At 49.3% G+C, this 16,795-nt stretch overlaps 1 protein-coding gene across 3 annotated transcripts in view; it reads left to right on the top strand.

Annotated features, from left to right (window-relative positions):
- Phactr3 (phosphatase and actin regulator 3) overlaps positions 1-16,795 on the top strand; it is a 200,122-nt gene that overhangs the window by 74,731 nt on the left and 108,596 nt on the right. The gene's annotated exons all lie outside the window — the stretch shown is intronic.

Here is a 16,795-nt window from a genome sequence, read left to right as displayed (position 1 = left end):
TGGCGTGTGTGCAGCGCGGTTGGTTCTTGTGTTCTGCTTTGTGGATGAGGTACGGAACGGTGAAATGCGCACTCATTTTAAAAACACAATCTCTAAGAATAATAAATTATGTATCTAAAAAAAAACCATCCTGGTTGAAATTCATTCAGAAATAATCAAAGCTGGATTGTCTGGGTAGAGAGAGGATCCAGGGAAAGCTATTTGGAAGCTGCCGTGCAGTTGTCACCTAGGTGTGACTCCTAGGTGTGACTCTTGCAGAAGTAAACATTCCCAGAATTATCTGTGAATTCACTGCTACCCAACTTCACAACTTGTACCAGTGAAGCTAAACAAGAGAAAAAGGAAGCCCCCCTGGAAAGATGCCGGCTCTTTACATACACTGTGGTCCTTCTCTGAGTCACATCTTAAGTAAGTAGCTCATGTAATTGCAGTTTTGTGTACAGGCAATATACATTTACACACACACATATCCATATATGCATTTTTCTTGTGGAAAATGGTTTATATTAATTCCTTGACTGCCAAGGAGTGACAGCCCCGTCCTTGTCATATACCTTCAACCTGGAGTCTGTTGTTACATAATGCAATCACCTTGCTTGTCGAGTGATGGCTCATATCATGTCTGTTCAGAGTGTTCTACTTGTAAACATCTAACACATTATTGGGGTAGCCTGCCTCCCCTGAAGTCACACACTGTGAACCTGTGGAGCTGCCAGCAGGAAGGACCCAGCCTGAGCACCCAGTCAGAACCTCTCACATAGGTGGTTGAAGCCAGTTTCTCTTGGATCCCAAGGTTGATGCTCTAGAGCCCTGGAGCTTTTGGTGCTGAGCCTGGTAGTCTATTTTTAGCTTCTTTCTTTCATGCATCTTGACATCATTTGACATGCCACAGCTGAGCCTCTTCTGTGCACGCAGTTCCTGCCCTCTGTGATCTGGGTTTTGTGGAACAAAAATAGTCCTCGGCTAAGCACATTTATTTATTGTATATTAGATTTATCATCTGGGGGATTTATAATATAAATTACTTTTAAAAGATACAAAATGATGCTGGGAAGACAGCTTAGTTGTACAAGCATGAGACCTTGAGTTTGTCCCTAGAATACATGTCCAAAAGCTGGATGTGGACTCTGTAATCCAAGCACTGTTGAAACAGAGGCAGGTGGATCCCTAGGACTCCCTAGCCAGCCAGCAGAGCCCAAGTGATGAGTTCAGATCCATGAGAGAGTCTAAGAGAAAGACTGTCCAAGAATGGCACCCAAGGTTGGCCTCCAGCTCTCCACTCCAAAGCACACACATGTAAACACATATAAAGACACAAAGTAAAGCCCATCTTTATATTTTATTTCTGTTTATCTCCTGCCCACGACCACCAAGCATAAGGACTCTTAATCCGGCCACTGGACCAGGGGACGGGGAGCCATGGTCCTGAGCTTGGAGCACCAGCATCATACAAAGCTCACCTGTGGGGCTTTTGAGTCTTAAGACCAGGGAGTGGAAAGAAGAATAGATTTTCCAGCAGTCCTGGATGATAGTTCTGGGGACGTGCTCTGTGCCCCAGATCTAGGCCACCTAGGATGACCTCCGAAATTTAGAGAGTGCAGAGCCTACTTCAGAAATAGATGGAGGAGCAGGAGACATTAGTTGCATTCTGTTCATGAGGTTGAAGGTGAACTTGAGTGGAAAAGAATGAAATGTGTTAATCATATGTGATAATTGGGGATGGGCACGGGGTGATGACCAGGAGAGTCCCTTAAATTCTCAGATGTGATCCTTCTGTTTGGGGAGAGTGAGGTCTGGCTGTCCAGCAAGGGGTGTGAGCCAGGCACTTGGCTCTGAGGTCCACACAGGTGCAGAAGGACATGTTGCTGGTGGGCACACAGTGAAGGGTGGTGTCACCATTTGCTGGAGCTGTGGGCTTCACATGGCTCGAGATACTTCTCTGTCCATTGAGACATCTGATAAGTATTCAAAACGCAAGATAGACCTTAGAGGCTTGGGAGAGCATCTCCGTGGCAGAGCTCTTACCAGCGTGTATGAGGCCCTGGGCTGCCTCTCTATCAAGTACAAAAACAAAAGAAAAATGGGACCTAGAATGGCATTGTGTAAACTGATGGAACATGCCTGTCCCCACTAAGCTGCTCTGGGAACATCTGTGTGTATGTGCGTATGAGCACATGCGTGCCGCATCCCCCTCTGCGTCCAGGGGTCTCCTTTCCTTTCCTCACTTTTGGCTTTTCTCCATCTTCTTTCTTCACGTGTGCATAGTCTCCTGGTCCTCCCCACTTCCTTCCTCCCCATCTCTGCACACTGGGCTTCCCTACCACCCGCCCCCTCCTGGCCACCTGACAGCAATCTGGACCATAAGGATTTTGTCTGGGGATGGGTCAAGGGCAGGTTGTTCCTCCAGGGTCTTCCGTGCTGTTGCCTGGCTTGTGGGAGGGAAGCTCCAATCACTGGCGTGTGATTCACGCTGCTGGCCAGCACAGCGGAGGAGGAGCCGAGGCAGAAACCACAGGCCCGTGCAGTGGGAAACACTTGCCTCATGCCAGTGTGTGTCCACCCTCAGTTGCTTTTTCACACCCAAATCCACACAGGCACCTTTAAGCTGGAGACACAACGAGATGTCAAAGCCCTGGAGTCTAACAGGTCTACATGGAGACATCCATCTACAGTGCCTTTTCCTGCTTTTATATTCAAAGCTTTCATAAGACATTTTGATAACTGGACTGGTGGCCCGGGTCTCTACAGGAACACCACAGTGTTCCATTCTAGGATCTGAGCCTTCAATGCAGACCTTATCAGCTGGGTACATTTATCACCAAGGAAGAAGGTATAAATAAGTATATATTTTTTTGCCTAAAGCCCTCATTTTATGCTATTTCTATTTAAAATATTTTTGTTACTTCTTTGAGAATCTGTACATTGTATTTTGATCATATTCCTTCCCCTTCAACTCCCCCCAGATCCACATCCCTCCTTCTTCTGTTTCTCTAAGCCAATCAGGTTCAATCTGCGCTGTCCATATGCTCTTGGCTGTGTGGCCATCCAGCGGAGAATGGATGTGGCCCATGTTCTCCCGAACCCGATAGCAAGCTCCTCAGTCAGCAGAGTGTGAGAACCTGAGCCAGAGGAGGTGACTGTGGGTAAACTCTAAGGACTCAGGTTTGCAAAGCTCATGGCCCCCATCCTGCCTTAGGGTTAGGGCAGGAACCAGGCCGCTCAGGGTCGCCACGCACCTATCAATGTACACAGGGCGGTGTGAGCAGAGCGAGCACATTTGCTGACACCCCAACCTTGCCTGTTTTGCGGGGATAGGCAGCAACAGTACCCATTAACCGCCTGCTAGCAGTAAGCATTGTGGCAGATGAAAGGGGAAGGGACTTGTCACTGTGTGGGTGGCAGACTACTGAGCACTGACTACAGTGGTGGGGGGACACAATGAGGAGGTGACATCTGAGCAAGGACCTGATGGGGTTAGGAAATGAACAGAGTAGATTTCTAGCTAGACAGAATCTTCGTGAGCCAGGGACACCCCAGTGCGAAGGCCCCACGTAGGAACCTGCTTGAAACAAGGAACCCAAGGCAGCTGAAGTTGCATGTGGTCCCTGCAGAGACAGACAGCAGCGGCAGATCACTCTGACTTTGGTCCCAATGTGAACGGAGACACCAGAGGTTTGAAACTCAGAGTAGTATGTAGCACTGATTTAAGAGAGCCCATGGACCCCCAGGGTGAGGAAGGATCAGTGAGACAGGGCTGGCCAGGCTGGAGGCCACGGCTGTGATCCCAGCAGATGTCTAGAAGATGGAGGGGAGGTGACAGGACTGGCTGGAAGAGTGAGCAGAAAAGGGAGGCTACGCTGCTGTCTCAGGGGACACCGCTTCATCCTCAGCCTTGGAAGAATGGGGGAGGGAAGGGAGGCTACGCTGCTGTCTCAGGGGACACCGCTTCATCCTCAGCCTTGGAAGAATGGGGGAGGGAAGGGAGGCTGTGGTAAAGCAGTTGGGGGACATGGAAGCACAGTTGTGACCGTGACAACTTTGCGACGCCTGTTAGACTTCCATGTGGAGATCTGTGTGGCCAAGCTGCGAGAATGGCCAGGCTGAAGGGACCCTGCAGGGCCACGGTTGTACATATGCTGAGCCTGCCAGGCTGAAGGGACCCTGCAGGGCCACGGTTGTACATACGCTGAGCCTACAGCAATACTCTTGCTCAGATTCAGTTATTTGTCTGCTGCCTGCATCCAATTTTCAGAATACTTTCTTTTAATCAAAGTCCTTTTAAAAAAGGAATTCTTTTTAAAAAGGAATCTCTCGTTGGAAGAGGAAAGTCAATAGCGCTGTGTCAGATGAAAGGCAGACGCTGAACGACACGGTGAAAAGCCATGTGTGGGGTCTGGGAGAACGCTCAGTGGGTACAGTCCTTGCTGCACAAGCTTGAGGGCCTGGGTCTGTGACCCCTACACCCATGTAAAAGCCAAGCATGGTGGCCTACACTGTAGACCTACACTGTAATCCCAGCACTGGGGAGAGGACAGGCAGGGACCCCAGCAACTGGCGGACCAGCCAGCCTTGCCAATCAGTGAGCTGCAGGTTCACCAAGGGATCCTGTCTTGAAGATGGGAGTGGACTGCGATAAGAAGAAATATAACCACTGGCCTCCCCAGTCAGGGCATGTGTGTATGCATATCTACAGCTGCACACTCATGCAACACACACACGCACGCACACACACGCACGCACGCACACACCACACACACACACCACACACACACACGCACACACACACACACACACACACACACACACACACACACACACGCAGACACGCCAAACCGGTAAACAAAACAACACATGGAGTTCACTTTAGATATGACCTCTCTCCAAGGGTGTCAGACCAGAGGACCCTTTGAACTTTGTAAATATGGCAGCAGTAGATGTCAGGATGTCTCAGGCAATAGGGTGCCAGATTAAATCAAGGTAGGCTTCCTTGATGGTCTTAGCACTTTAGAAGAAACTGAAGAGACCCTGATGTCTATTACCGCATTCGGGTCCACAGATTTCCCGAGTTGCTCTGAGATCTCCTCTGTGCCTGACCCCTGAGGAGGCTCTGAGCAGAGCATTTGATCTCTGGAGAGTGCAGCACAGGGAAGTCTGGGATCTGCCGTGACCCTCTGTTAGATGTTCGGTTTAATTTTTCTCGTCTTGGAGACAAAATACCCACTGGAAGCATGCATGGCTGCTGAGCCCTTCCTGGTATGTAGCTATGCGGTGCAGGTAATTGCTCATATTGCATTCATTGCAGGCTCACCGCCCCAGCCGCTTTGCCTGCTCCTTGAACTTGACCGGCAGTTCCCAGCCACAAGGACCTTGCGCCCGTTGTTCCCACCCTAAGAACACTTGGCACTTTTTGTGGGGCCAGACTGTTCTTTGTGTCTCCCACCAAATGCCACCTCCTCAGAGCAGCCCCCCACTGTCACCCTAACGAGCCATCTCAACTCTGGTGTTCTCCATCATAGCTTTGCTTGCTGCTGTGTTGTTTTTCATGGTCAGAGCATTCTTGACATAGGGGTAGCCACCCTGACAGTCTCTGCCTACAGCATGTTGCCTAGAGCAGAAGGCCCTCAGGACAATCAAGTGGCTAAAGAAGGGAGGCTTCGAGGTGTGGGGTGTGGTCTGCAGCACCCTGCTCTCACTGTCCATACATGAATTTTTAAGGTGCCAACTTCTAAGGCCAACCTGTCGCTTATGCTCTCTGCCATATGGAAGACCTCTTGTAGGGTGTCAAGGTAATTTTTTTGTGTTCCCCAAGTCATGTCTCCTTTTTGACTGGGAGCTGAATGAGGATGAAGAGAGAGAAAGCAGGGTATGTCATGGCTTGGGTGCCTGGGTGTCCTCAGACTGGTTAGTAAATGTACTAACCAAGTAACCCTAACAACCATATTTAGCCCTTAGTAGCTCACTGTTTTCCCTTATACAAGTAGAGTAAAGGATTGCACATTTTTCAGGGATGTAGGACAGATTAAATGCATCTGTTACATTTACAGTCCTGGAACCAGGCAGAAGTGGAACAGCACTTGGAAGTATCTGACTGTGAGCTGACGTGACATTGTCAACGGTGGTGATGATGGTGATGATGATAGCGGTACTGGTGGTCATTGTGTTGGTGATGATGTTGATGGTCCTAATGATGGTGGCAGTGGTGTTAAATGATGGTGGTGGTATAAGGTGGTGATGATGGTGATGATGATAGCGGTACTGGTGGTCATTGCGTTGGTGATGATGTTGATGGTCCTAATGATGGTGGTGATAGTCTGCGGCTGATAGTGCTGCTGGTAGTGGTAGTATTGACAGTGGTGGTCATGGTGATCATGGTTGTGAGAATGATGACAGTGATATTGACTGACGATGGTAGTGACGACAGTGTTGATGGTAAAATGATGGTGTTACTGATGATGACGATGATGGTGATGGGGTCGGTGTTACTGTTGGCAAGAATGATAGTGGTGATAGTGATGATAATTATGAATGTTGGTGACAGCGATGGTGGTGGTGGTGGTGATGGCGATGATGGTGACCCTAACTGTGACAGTAGAGACAGTGACACTGTTTGAGGCAGTGATGGTAAGGGAGATGTGGTTCTTTGTGATAGAGTTCAGCATATGGAATAGAGTGGATTTGATGAAAATTCTAGGACACCGGCCGGATTTCTGGGGTCTGAACCGTCTTTGTCAGTGGTGTCAAGTGGTTGGAGCAGACGCACACTTCCGGAATCCATGCAGGCTGGTGGCAGCATTGCTCCTCCTGAGTGTGGCCTGCAGCCTCCCAGAGTGTCAACGATGCCAGGGGAGCTGTGAGTCTCACTTCACTTCCTCCGTGGCACAGGCCCCATTCTCAGATTTCCAATCTGTTACACATCGATCCTTTCATGGATGTGGAGAGAAACACCATCGACACGCTCCTCTTAGGGGTGCAGGAATGCGCACTGGTACCAGCCAAATATTTATTTTGTTGCTACTAGCAATACCTTCCAGGTGGGCATTGATCAACAGTCATCGTTGCTGTCATTATCATCATCTCTGCCAACATTGTTACTGCTACTGCCGTCACGGCCACTGTCAACAGTGGCACTATCGTGCTACAGGGAAGTTGAGACTCACATTGCAGAGTCCCCCCGACCCCTGCTCCGGTCAAATGGCCATTGTCCCTTGTATCTTTAGCACACTGAGTGTCCACATAGAGAAGGATGTTTTGCTTATGACTGGAGCTGTCTTTGATACCCAGGACTGGCTGTTTTCCCTCATTTAAGCAGAGAACGGCCCCAGGCAGGCAGCCACGAAAGGGCCCAGAGCCTTGCCCGGATGTAGTAATTGTATTGACTTGTATCCATGGTGTTTATTTTGTGGCTGCCTAACATTTCTGGAAATTGATTCTGATTTTCCTAGCAGAGTCCAAATGTAAAGCTCTTCCCATAGATGTGTTCATTTAGGTGCCTAAGATAAGTTCCTTAAAATATGTTATACAGTTAGTGCATCTGAATATATTCATACATCACAGAGGTGGTGCCCGGAGGAGTCTTGACACTTGCAGACTACTTTTGCTGGAACTCAGGTCAGCAGGTGGCACTGGAGGGGGTGTAGAAGTTTGGGGTCACTTGGGGCCATGTAAACTGTTCCACCTCATCTGTGGGTAGGGTCAGCTTCCTTATCACCAACCCTTGCAGTATGAGACATCACAGAAAAAGACGGAAGAGCTAGACCAGCTTAGGTATTGTATCCAGGAAGTGGAACGAATTCTCTGTTCACAGGAGTTGCTGGCAGGCTCAATGTCCAACTTTAATTCAAATCTCCATGCCTTGCTCAGAACCTAGCCAATGCCTTGACACACGCAATCATGTGTCTTCCCTTTGCCTGGCTCTGTCTTTTGTTTCATCCATCACATCCCTCATAAAAATGGTAGGCGACCTTTCAATTCAATCCTTTTTTTTTTTTAACCTGGTGGGTAGTGGATCAATGGTGGAACAGATAAATAATGACAAACTTCAAACCATGAGATCTTTGCACATGGTCAGGACAGAGGGGCAAAGAGCATTGTGGGACACCAACTTTGTTCCCCAGCTCGGGCTGGGTGATGTCACGCTTGTTCCCAGCATTAATTTCTATTCTTTGCCGGTGTTCAGATCTCAGACCTCTATTTCAGATACAACACAGAACTCTCCGAAGCTCATATTTGCATCCTGTGTGGGCCGAGGTGCCTGGCTTCATTCTTGCTATATATACCCAGCATCTCCTGGGTATTTTTAAATGCGTCTCTGCAGAGCCAATTTCTTTGTCATGTACAGCCTCATCACTGTACCGATGAGTTGCCATGCGGTTTCCAAAGTCCTGGGGGGCAGATGGCACACAGGCCATGCGTGTTCCTAAGCAGGTTCCATGCTCCCTGCAGGCTACAGGGCCACCTTGGAGGGAGGACAGGGCTCAGGTTCTGAGCTGTTGGTGCCCTCTTACAGGATGCCAGGGCACTGCATGACCTGCTGCTATGTCCCGTGACCTGAGAGCCATTGTCCCTCTGTTTGCACCTTACCCTCAACCCTGTCGAGTCTTGCCTCCTAGTTATTCTGCAGAGAATTTCTGTCTATTTTCTCACCTCTGCCTACCATGCTGAGGAATGACCTCCAGAAGGCTGCAGAGGCGTCTCAACCCTCCTCCTCTATTAGAACCTCTAACTGAGTCTGGGGTAACTGGGGCAGCCTTTGTGTGCATGTGTGTGTTCAAGTGTGTATACATGTACGTACAGATGCAGGCATGTGTCTGTGCGTGAAGAAGCCAAAGGTCAACAACTTCGGGCATCCTCTGTCTTGTCTTTGAGATAGTGTCCTTTAGTGGGACCTAGGGATCACCAGGTACGCTAGGTCCACGTCCAGTGAGCCCCAGGATCCTTTGTCTCCACCTCCCCAGCAATGGGATGATGAGCATTTGCCAGTTTTGTAGTAATATGGGGGGCGGCTGGGCTGTGTTCCCAGCACCCCGGCTAGCTTATGCCCGAAATAACAACACACAAACTGTATTTATTTAATCACTGCTTGGCCCATGTCTATCTAGCCTCTTCTAGGCTAATTCTCACATATTAATTTAGCCCATTTCTAATCATCTGTGTTGCGCCCCTAGGTGCGCTTACCGGGAAGATTCTAGCCTATGTCCATCCTGGGTCGGAGCTTCATAGCGTGCGTCTGCCCAGGAGCCAGGAGCATGGCATCTCTCTCAGGCGTCTGCTCCCTAGAGGAGAGCTGTGGAGTCTGAGCTCACTTCCTCTTCCTCCCAGGGTTCTGTTCTGTTTACTCCTCCCACCTATCCTCTAACCAATAAAATGGGCCAAGGCAGTTCCTTTATTAGCCAATGACCTTCCTCCATCACAGTTTGACATCACACCTGACCTTTTTTTTTTTTTTTAAATGAAGGTTCTAGGAATTGAACTCAGGTTTCATGCTTTCAAAGCCATCAGTTTACAGTTTCCCACGGAGCTGTCTCCCTAGCCTGGGTGTGATCTTTTGTATCTGAAGTGCCACTGGGGCTGGGTCCTCATAACGTCCCATGCCTGTATTCCCACATGGCTTCAAATTCCTCATTAGTCCAACCAGCATTTGTAAAAGGAAACCAACCAACAAATGACATCCTTCAAATAACGAGACCTCACTCGCCACCACACCACACTTCCCAGCTCCTGCAGCCGGCCGATGGCCTGGTCCTCTAGCCTAGTGACCTGGAGATTTGCTCTAACCAGTAGAGTTACCAACCAGGTAACTCTACCCACCTTGCCGTGACAAGCAGGCCTGTGCCCAGCTGTGTCCCGCTTGTCCTGGCCTTTCAGTGGCTGCCCTGCACCTCTCCCTGTTCAGCACGGCTTCCCCTCAGGGTCCTTGGTCTGTGCCTGTCCTGCCAGGCACTCTCTCCATTGCCGGTGGTTCCACGGGGTCTGGATATCCCCTCTTACCCACGGCAAGTCAGTTTTGCACAGCCCAGCTCTTGCCTCCTTAGACCTCAGTCCTAGATTTCAGCATGGGTCATCCAAGGGTGTGGTCACCTCATGCAGGCAGAGCCTTGGTTGGCACTGTGGAGAGCCTGCCTATCACAGAGAAGCTCGCAGACCAAGGGCAGGGCAGGCTGTCCTTCTTTCCTCATCTCTCCTCGTCAGCCATTTCTCTCCCCACAGACTGCATGGTCTGTGACTCCATTCCTAGGTTCTCTGGGAAAGGAATCACTCCCAGCCGATGCACCACACCCCGCCTCTCGTCCCAGCAACATCAGGTGATCAGGCTGATTGAATTCAGAGTGAATGCCGAGCTGTTCTGGGTCTTGTAATGCCACCGAGACCCTTCAGAGACACCCAGCAGTCAGGTTCAGATGAGACTCATGGCCATGAGGGGCTAGGATGACGTCCTGGCACCTGGGCTGGGCAGGGTCTGGGTGATTCCAGAAGGTCTAAGGGAAGTCAGGGCCAGCTCAGCATTAGATTCCAGCCAGCAGGGCCTTTGCTCAGGTGAGGGAAGTGGCCGAGGTTGGACTGTCATAGTCAGAGACAGGGAGGGTGTGAAGTCACACGCCCTACAGCTCCGCTGTCTTCTCCCACGGAAGCTGCCTCAGGTTGTCAACGGGCCAATGTCCCTTCCCCCTTTTTGTTGTATTCTGTCCGATTCCTTCAGGTTTGTGTGTTAGGGATTCAGACCTCAGTCTGAGATAAGGGAACCGTTTGTTTTAGTTGATGCTAGCAGATTGACTGCTCGCAGACATTCTCGGCAGACAGACATTGTCGTTTCTATGGGGGTAAATCTATCTGGGCCTTTCTTTTATGACGTCTGGGTTTTGTGTTAGAAGGGACTGCTATACTTGAAGAGGGTTTTAAAATGCCTTCTTTTAGTTTTATTTTAAAATGTCCTTTTTTAATATTTAAAACTTTGCTCAATCTGGAATTTATTTTAAAATGAAATGTAAAAAGTGCATTCAGAACTTATTTTTATTTTTCTGGTGCTACAGATAAAACTGGGGATTAGTGCCCTGAAGTTCTAGCCTCAGCCTCTGGTGACTGAAGACAGGCTGGCCTCAAACCCGACACGCCCCTGACTCGGTCTCCCAAGTGCTGGGATAACAGGTGCCTATGGCTGTGTTTGACTCACTGGCTTTCATTAGAGACTCTCAGCAGGTGCTCTGAGTCCATCCACTGACCAGCACCCTGATTCTGTCACCTCAACTCCCACATGATGCTGGCCGGCATGTCTTAGCTACTCCCTGAGGTCTGTCTGTTATTGGAATGCTTGTGTTATAATCTTCACACCCTATTTATATGCTTTTGTAACTGAAAATCAGTTCTTCCCCTTTCCCTACCCCTTCTTATTCATGTAAGTTTTACCTTATTTATGATGTTTCTTTCAAATCTTAGAAAACTTGACGGATTTTTGGTCCTATGGGAATCACTGAATTTTAATGAGAGAAGAATGCTTCTGCCTGGCCCCTTTTCTTGTCAAAGTGATGCTGTATTTGGGGTAGCTGATAAAGGGAGGAATCCCAACCCCTCCACCTTTATCTTTCCCCTCACTCAGAGCCTCCAGCTCCTAGCCTTTCTTTTGTAGGCAGTCTGTGGAGTCATGACCTTGTGCATGCATGTCTAGTGACCTCATCCTGTGACTTCATTGTAACCCCTAGTCACAACAGCTCTTTCTGACCTGTTGTGCAGAAGGCAGAGCCAAGCTAAGGGTTTCAGGTGCATTCTCTCTCTGTTCCCATTCTGAGACAGGCCACAGTATAGGTGACTAGAGTCAAAAGTTCATTGTGTATGTGTGCATGTTCCTGTGTTTGTAAAGGTTATGATGTGCACATATGTGTATGTGTGAGTATGTGAGTCTCTCTCTCTCTCTCTCTCTCTCTCTCTCTCTCTCTCTCTCTATCAGGTGACTTCTTCCAGTACCACCCAATGTTTTTTGAAAGGGTCTCCAACTGGCCTGAGCAGGCTAGACTGACTGGCCATTGAGCTGGGGGGATCCACCTGTCCCTACCTCCCCAGTGTTGGGATTGCAAGCTCACACCATCACACCTGGAGTTTTGTACTTGGAATCTCATGTTTGCTAGGCAAATTCTTTTTTTTTTAATATTTATTTTTTTTTATGTATACAATATTCTGTCTGTGTGTATGCTTGAAGGCTAGAAGAGGGCACCAGACCCCATTACACATGGTTGTGAGCCACCATGTGGTTGCTGGGAATTGAACTCAGGACCTTTGGAAGAGCAGGCAATGCTCTTAACCTCTGAGCCATCTCTCCAGCCCGCGAGGCAAATTCTTAATCCACTGAGCTACCGATCTAGCCCTGCAACCCCATTCTCTTACAGGGTTTATTCCCCTGGCTCTACAGGAAACTTCTACCACACTCTGGTTGTTTTTACATATTGAGGAAGCAATGTGGGCCCAGCCTGAGAGACAGAAAGCCTTGCAGGCACCACCGTGATGGAGCCACTGGGCTATAATGAAAATGGTCGGATTGGGCGGCCACTCAGAATATCACACAGCTCAGTTGGAGGCATCGTTGTTTGTATTTGCTCTAATTCTGCGTCGGTTTATGAATAGAACGTGGCCCTCTGCCCAGTGGAGGTTTGGGCTGTCCCTCACCAGGGCCCTTGGAGCTGGGGTGTGAGTTTGCGTGGGTCCCGGTGACCTCAGAAGAGGAGGAAGGCGGAAGGCTGTGCTGCTGGTTACACCAGCAGGTGACATCTCGTCACACCCTGCCCACCACCATTCTCCATGCAGCCTTTTGAGGCAGGTGGTCCCACATTATGAGGGAAAAAAGCCATCCCAGAGATGCCCGGAAGAGCTGGTGCAAGGATGCATAACCTGCCATGCATGCATCCCCTGGGCTACGCCTGCCCTTGTGCAGCTGACATGCAAGTGCCTGGTGGAGACTCTCAGCTGCACCCAGGGGACCTCTGCAACTTACAGATCTCCAAATCTGAATCTTCCCCATTTGCGGAGCTCAGCAGCAGGAGAACCTTTCTTTGCTGGGTGGTAACACACAGCAGGTCTTAGACGAGTGCTCGTGGTGACGGTTTTCATCATTATCCTAGCTACTGATGGTTAAGACACCATCAACCTGAAGACGGAGCTGTGAATGGAGGTTTCTCTCCCACCCTCCAGTTCCCAAACACTCAGGGGCTTAGTATTAAGTATAATTGTTTGGCCAATGGCTCTGGCATATTACTGACTAACTCTCACAATTAAATTAGCCCATTTTTATTAATCTATGTATTGCCAGCTGGCTGTGGCTTACTGTTAATGTTCTGGCATTTTACTCCTTCGGTGGTTATATGATGTCTTCCTGACTTGGCCTTCTTTTTCTCTGTATCTCTGAATTTCCTGCCTAGCTATATTCTACCCTGCCATAGGCCAGAACAGCTTTATTCATCAACCAATAAAAGCAACACGTACTCTCAGCATACAGAAGGACATCTGACATCACAGAACAGACTACAGACTATGCGGGAGGTCTGCTGTGGGTCCCAGAAGTGATCTAGGCCTTGGAGGATGCTGGGATAGTGCAATGGATAACAGTTTGGGGTCAGAGTTCACTACCCCGGCTGTGCGAGGTGTAACTGAGGACAAACTGTCGGCTGGGCTTCCACAGTATTTGACTGTGAAACCCACCCAACCCCACCTTTTCAGTGTTTAGAATATTTGTTTCCTGGCTGGTGGCAGCCTGTGTGGCTGTCTAGCTGAACGGGATAGGCATTTGAAGGTTATACTGAGCACCAGGTTCCAGCCACTCTCTGTTGCTTGTCCTGCTCCCCTGTGGACAGCTTCTTCCATTGCTCCTACTGCCAAGATTGCTGCCTGTTTTTCCCCCAAGAGTGGACCAAGCTACCAAGCCTAAATAAAATGTTCGTCATTTAACTAGTTTCTGTGAGGTATTTTGTTCACAGAAGTGAGAAAAGTAACAGAAAAATGGTACCCAAGGAGTGAAGTCATTGCTGTGACTGCACTGGCTGTTGCTTGAGTCTTTGGAACCCGCTTACAGAGGGATTGCTTTAGAGATGCGGGCTGAGGGAAAGAGGTAAGTTCTATGCAATGGGTGTTTCTGGTGTGAGCCAGGGCGAGCATGAAGTTCCAGATGGAAGCAGGAGCTGTTGCCAATTTGGCTAGTGGCCGTTCGGGTTCCATTTTGGAAAATAATTCAGCTATACTATGCTTGTATCCTGAACACTTGAGTGCGGCTGAATTAAAAGGTCGTGAACTATGTTTATTTGCTGAAAAAATTTCAAGGCAGCCTAGAATTCAGGCTGCGGCACGGTCATGACTAGCTGCCTTTGGCCAGGTGTACAGTGAGCGCTGGGAAGATTTGGAAAGCATGTAGTCTGAGCAGAAAGAGGGTTTATTTAAAATCGATGACAACATGGTGGGGTTATAGAGCTCAGTGTGGTTACAAAGAAGGTTCGCGCGTTGAAGCTTGGGGATGCAGGGAATGTGCTTGACAGAGATACCATCCCTGGAAGGTTCCAGCGTATCAAAAAGAAGAGCTACAGGAAGTCTTCCCTGTAAGCAGAGGAACCCACATAAGTGCTGCGTACCCTGAGGACACCCAGAAGCTACTGCAGCCATGCTTCAAGGGGCCCTGCTCCTTCTTGAGCTGTCAGTCAAGCTTGACATCATCAGTGTGGTGCTGGTATTGTGGGCATAACAGAATTACAGGATTATGGAATGGAGGCTTGCACTAAGATTTTTTTGTTTTGTTTTGTTTTTCAAAAGCCCAAAGATCAGGCAATGTATGGCTGGATCAGATTCCCTCTGGAAAGCCTTGGATTACGCTGTATGTAAGCGTGGACAGTGAAACCTGGTAGGGATCCATGCTAGAGATGCTAGGGTATGTGTCATCTGCTGAGAAAACTTCAGTAAGTTGAGCCAGCAAAAGAGAAAGGCCACCTCTGCTGCAGGTGCAGGGCATGAAGGTGGGACTGCAGAAGGCAGGACATGCAGATGGAGCTGCAGGTTGCAGGACATGCAGATGAGGGTGTAGGTGGCAGGACATGCAGATGAGGGTGCAGGTGATAGGACATGCAGATGAGGGTGCAGGTGAGGGTGCAGGTGACAGGACATGCAGGTGAGGGTGCAGGTGATAGGAGATGCAGATGAGGGTGCAGGTGACAGGGCATGCAGGTGAGGGTGCAGGTGATAGGAGATGCAGATGAGGGTGCAGGTGACAGGTCATGCAGATGCGGGTATAGGTGGCAGGACATGCAGGTGACCGGACATTCTGCTAGGGCGGCTTGATCTCATTGATGCTCACATCATGATACCACACACCACGTGCTCTAGAAACTGGACATGGAGTTAGGAGGCTTCAATGTTTTCCTTTCTGGGTCTGGACTTTGCTCTGGCCCAGTCCTTGCCATCTCCCTGATCCTCCTGTTTTGAGTGGGAATGCTTACCCTGGTTCTTACAGAGAGAGCATGGAAATTGCATTTGGCTTTCTGAGGACTTGGATCGTATAAAAGATGGGATTACAGTGTTGGGACTGTTAGGACTCTGCTAACTCTTTAAGTTGGATTCAGTGCATTGCTCTGAGGCATTGACGGTCAGGGCTGGAATGATCATGTCTGAATCTGAAATTTCCCGTGTAAGCCCATGTCTCCAATGCTTGTTCCCCACCTGGTGGTACTGTCTTAGAAAACCATGAGGCTGTTAAGTGGTGGGGCCTGACTGGTGGAAGTCAGTCCCAGAGGCAACCCTGCGGGTGGTGATGTGGCCCTGACACTGGCCACCTTCCTCTTCCTGGGCATGTATGACATCAATTGCTTTGCAACAGGTTCCTGCTACCATGCACACTGCCTGGCCCTCCCTGCCACGGTGGACTGAGAACCTCTGAAACTGTAAGCTAAGTAAACCTTCTCTGTAGTCATATCTCTTAGGTCTTTTGGTCACAGAGATGAGGAAAGCGACATCAGCCAGGAGAGAGGTCTTTATGCTCACATGCTCTATGCTCACACTCATTCGCTCTTCGTGACTTGACTCACAGTGGAAGTATGCCAGAGCAAAAGCATCGTCTGTGTCCCTCCACCCAGAGTGAGGGTCGTCCCTGTCCCTCCACCCAGAGTGAGGGTCATCCCTGTCCCTCCACCCAGAGTGAGGGTCGTCTCTGTCCCTCCACCCACAGTGAGGGTCGTCCCTGTCCCTCCACCCAGAGTGAGGGCCATCTGAGTCCCTCAACCCATCTAGAGACACGTCTCTCCACTCTCAGGCCATCACAGTGTGTTTCCCTATCGGGCACATGTGATACAGTTTCTATAGATAAAACTGTAATTGGGGCTGGAGTTATGGCTCAGTGGAAGAGCGTTGCCTCCCATGCTTGAGGCTCTCATTCTAGTCTCCAGTATTGCAAGAGAAACTGAGGCAGAGCATGAGAAACAAAATCTCCTGCAATTGAACCCTTCACCAAAGCTATATCATCATTTTAAAAGATTATTCTGTAAACATATTCTTATTGCTAGAGTATTTGGAGGGTGAAGAATTTCTCACATCCCCTTTGATGTCCAGTTTCTGTCAGAGATGGAATAATAAATAGTGCCTGCCTCATAGAGGTTTGCTTTGCTTTGTCTGGGGAGGGGCAATGGAAGCTCGTTCTCTCTGCATCGGCTGTAGCCTTTCTCCAGCTTACACTAACAGGGAGGAGAGCCATCACTGCTGCGCTGTCTGTCCGTAGGTCGCTGTGCTAGCGTGCTCTGTGACCGCCACAAACAGAAAGCAAATGCCGGTCAAGGCAGGGCAT

The sequence above is a fragment of the Microtus oregoni genome, unplaced genomic scaffold (assembly GCF_018167655.1).
Source record: "Microtus oregoni isolate MIOR12 unplaced genomic scaffold, Mior012 000071F_ref0000514, whole genome shotgun sequence".
Taxonomy (NCBI): Eukaryota; Metazoa; Chordata; class Mammalia; order Rodentia; family Cricetidae; genus Microtus; species Microtus oregoni.
This window is presented reverse-complemented; position numbering and strand designations above follow the sequence as displayed.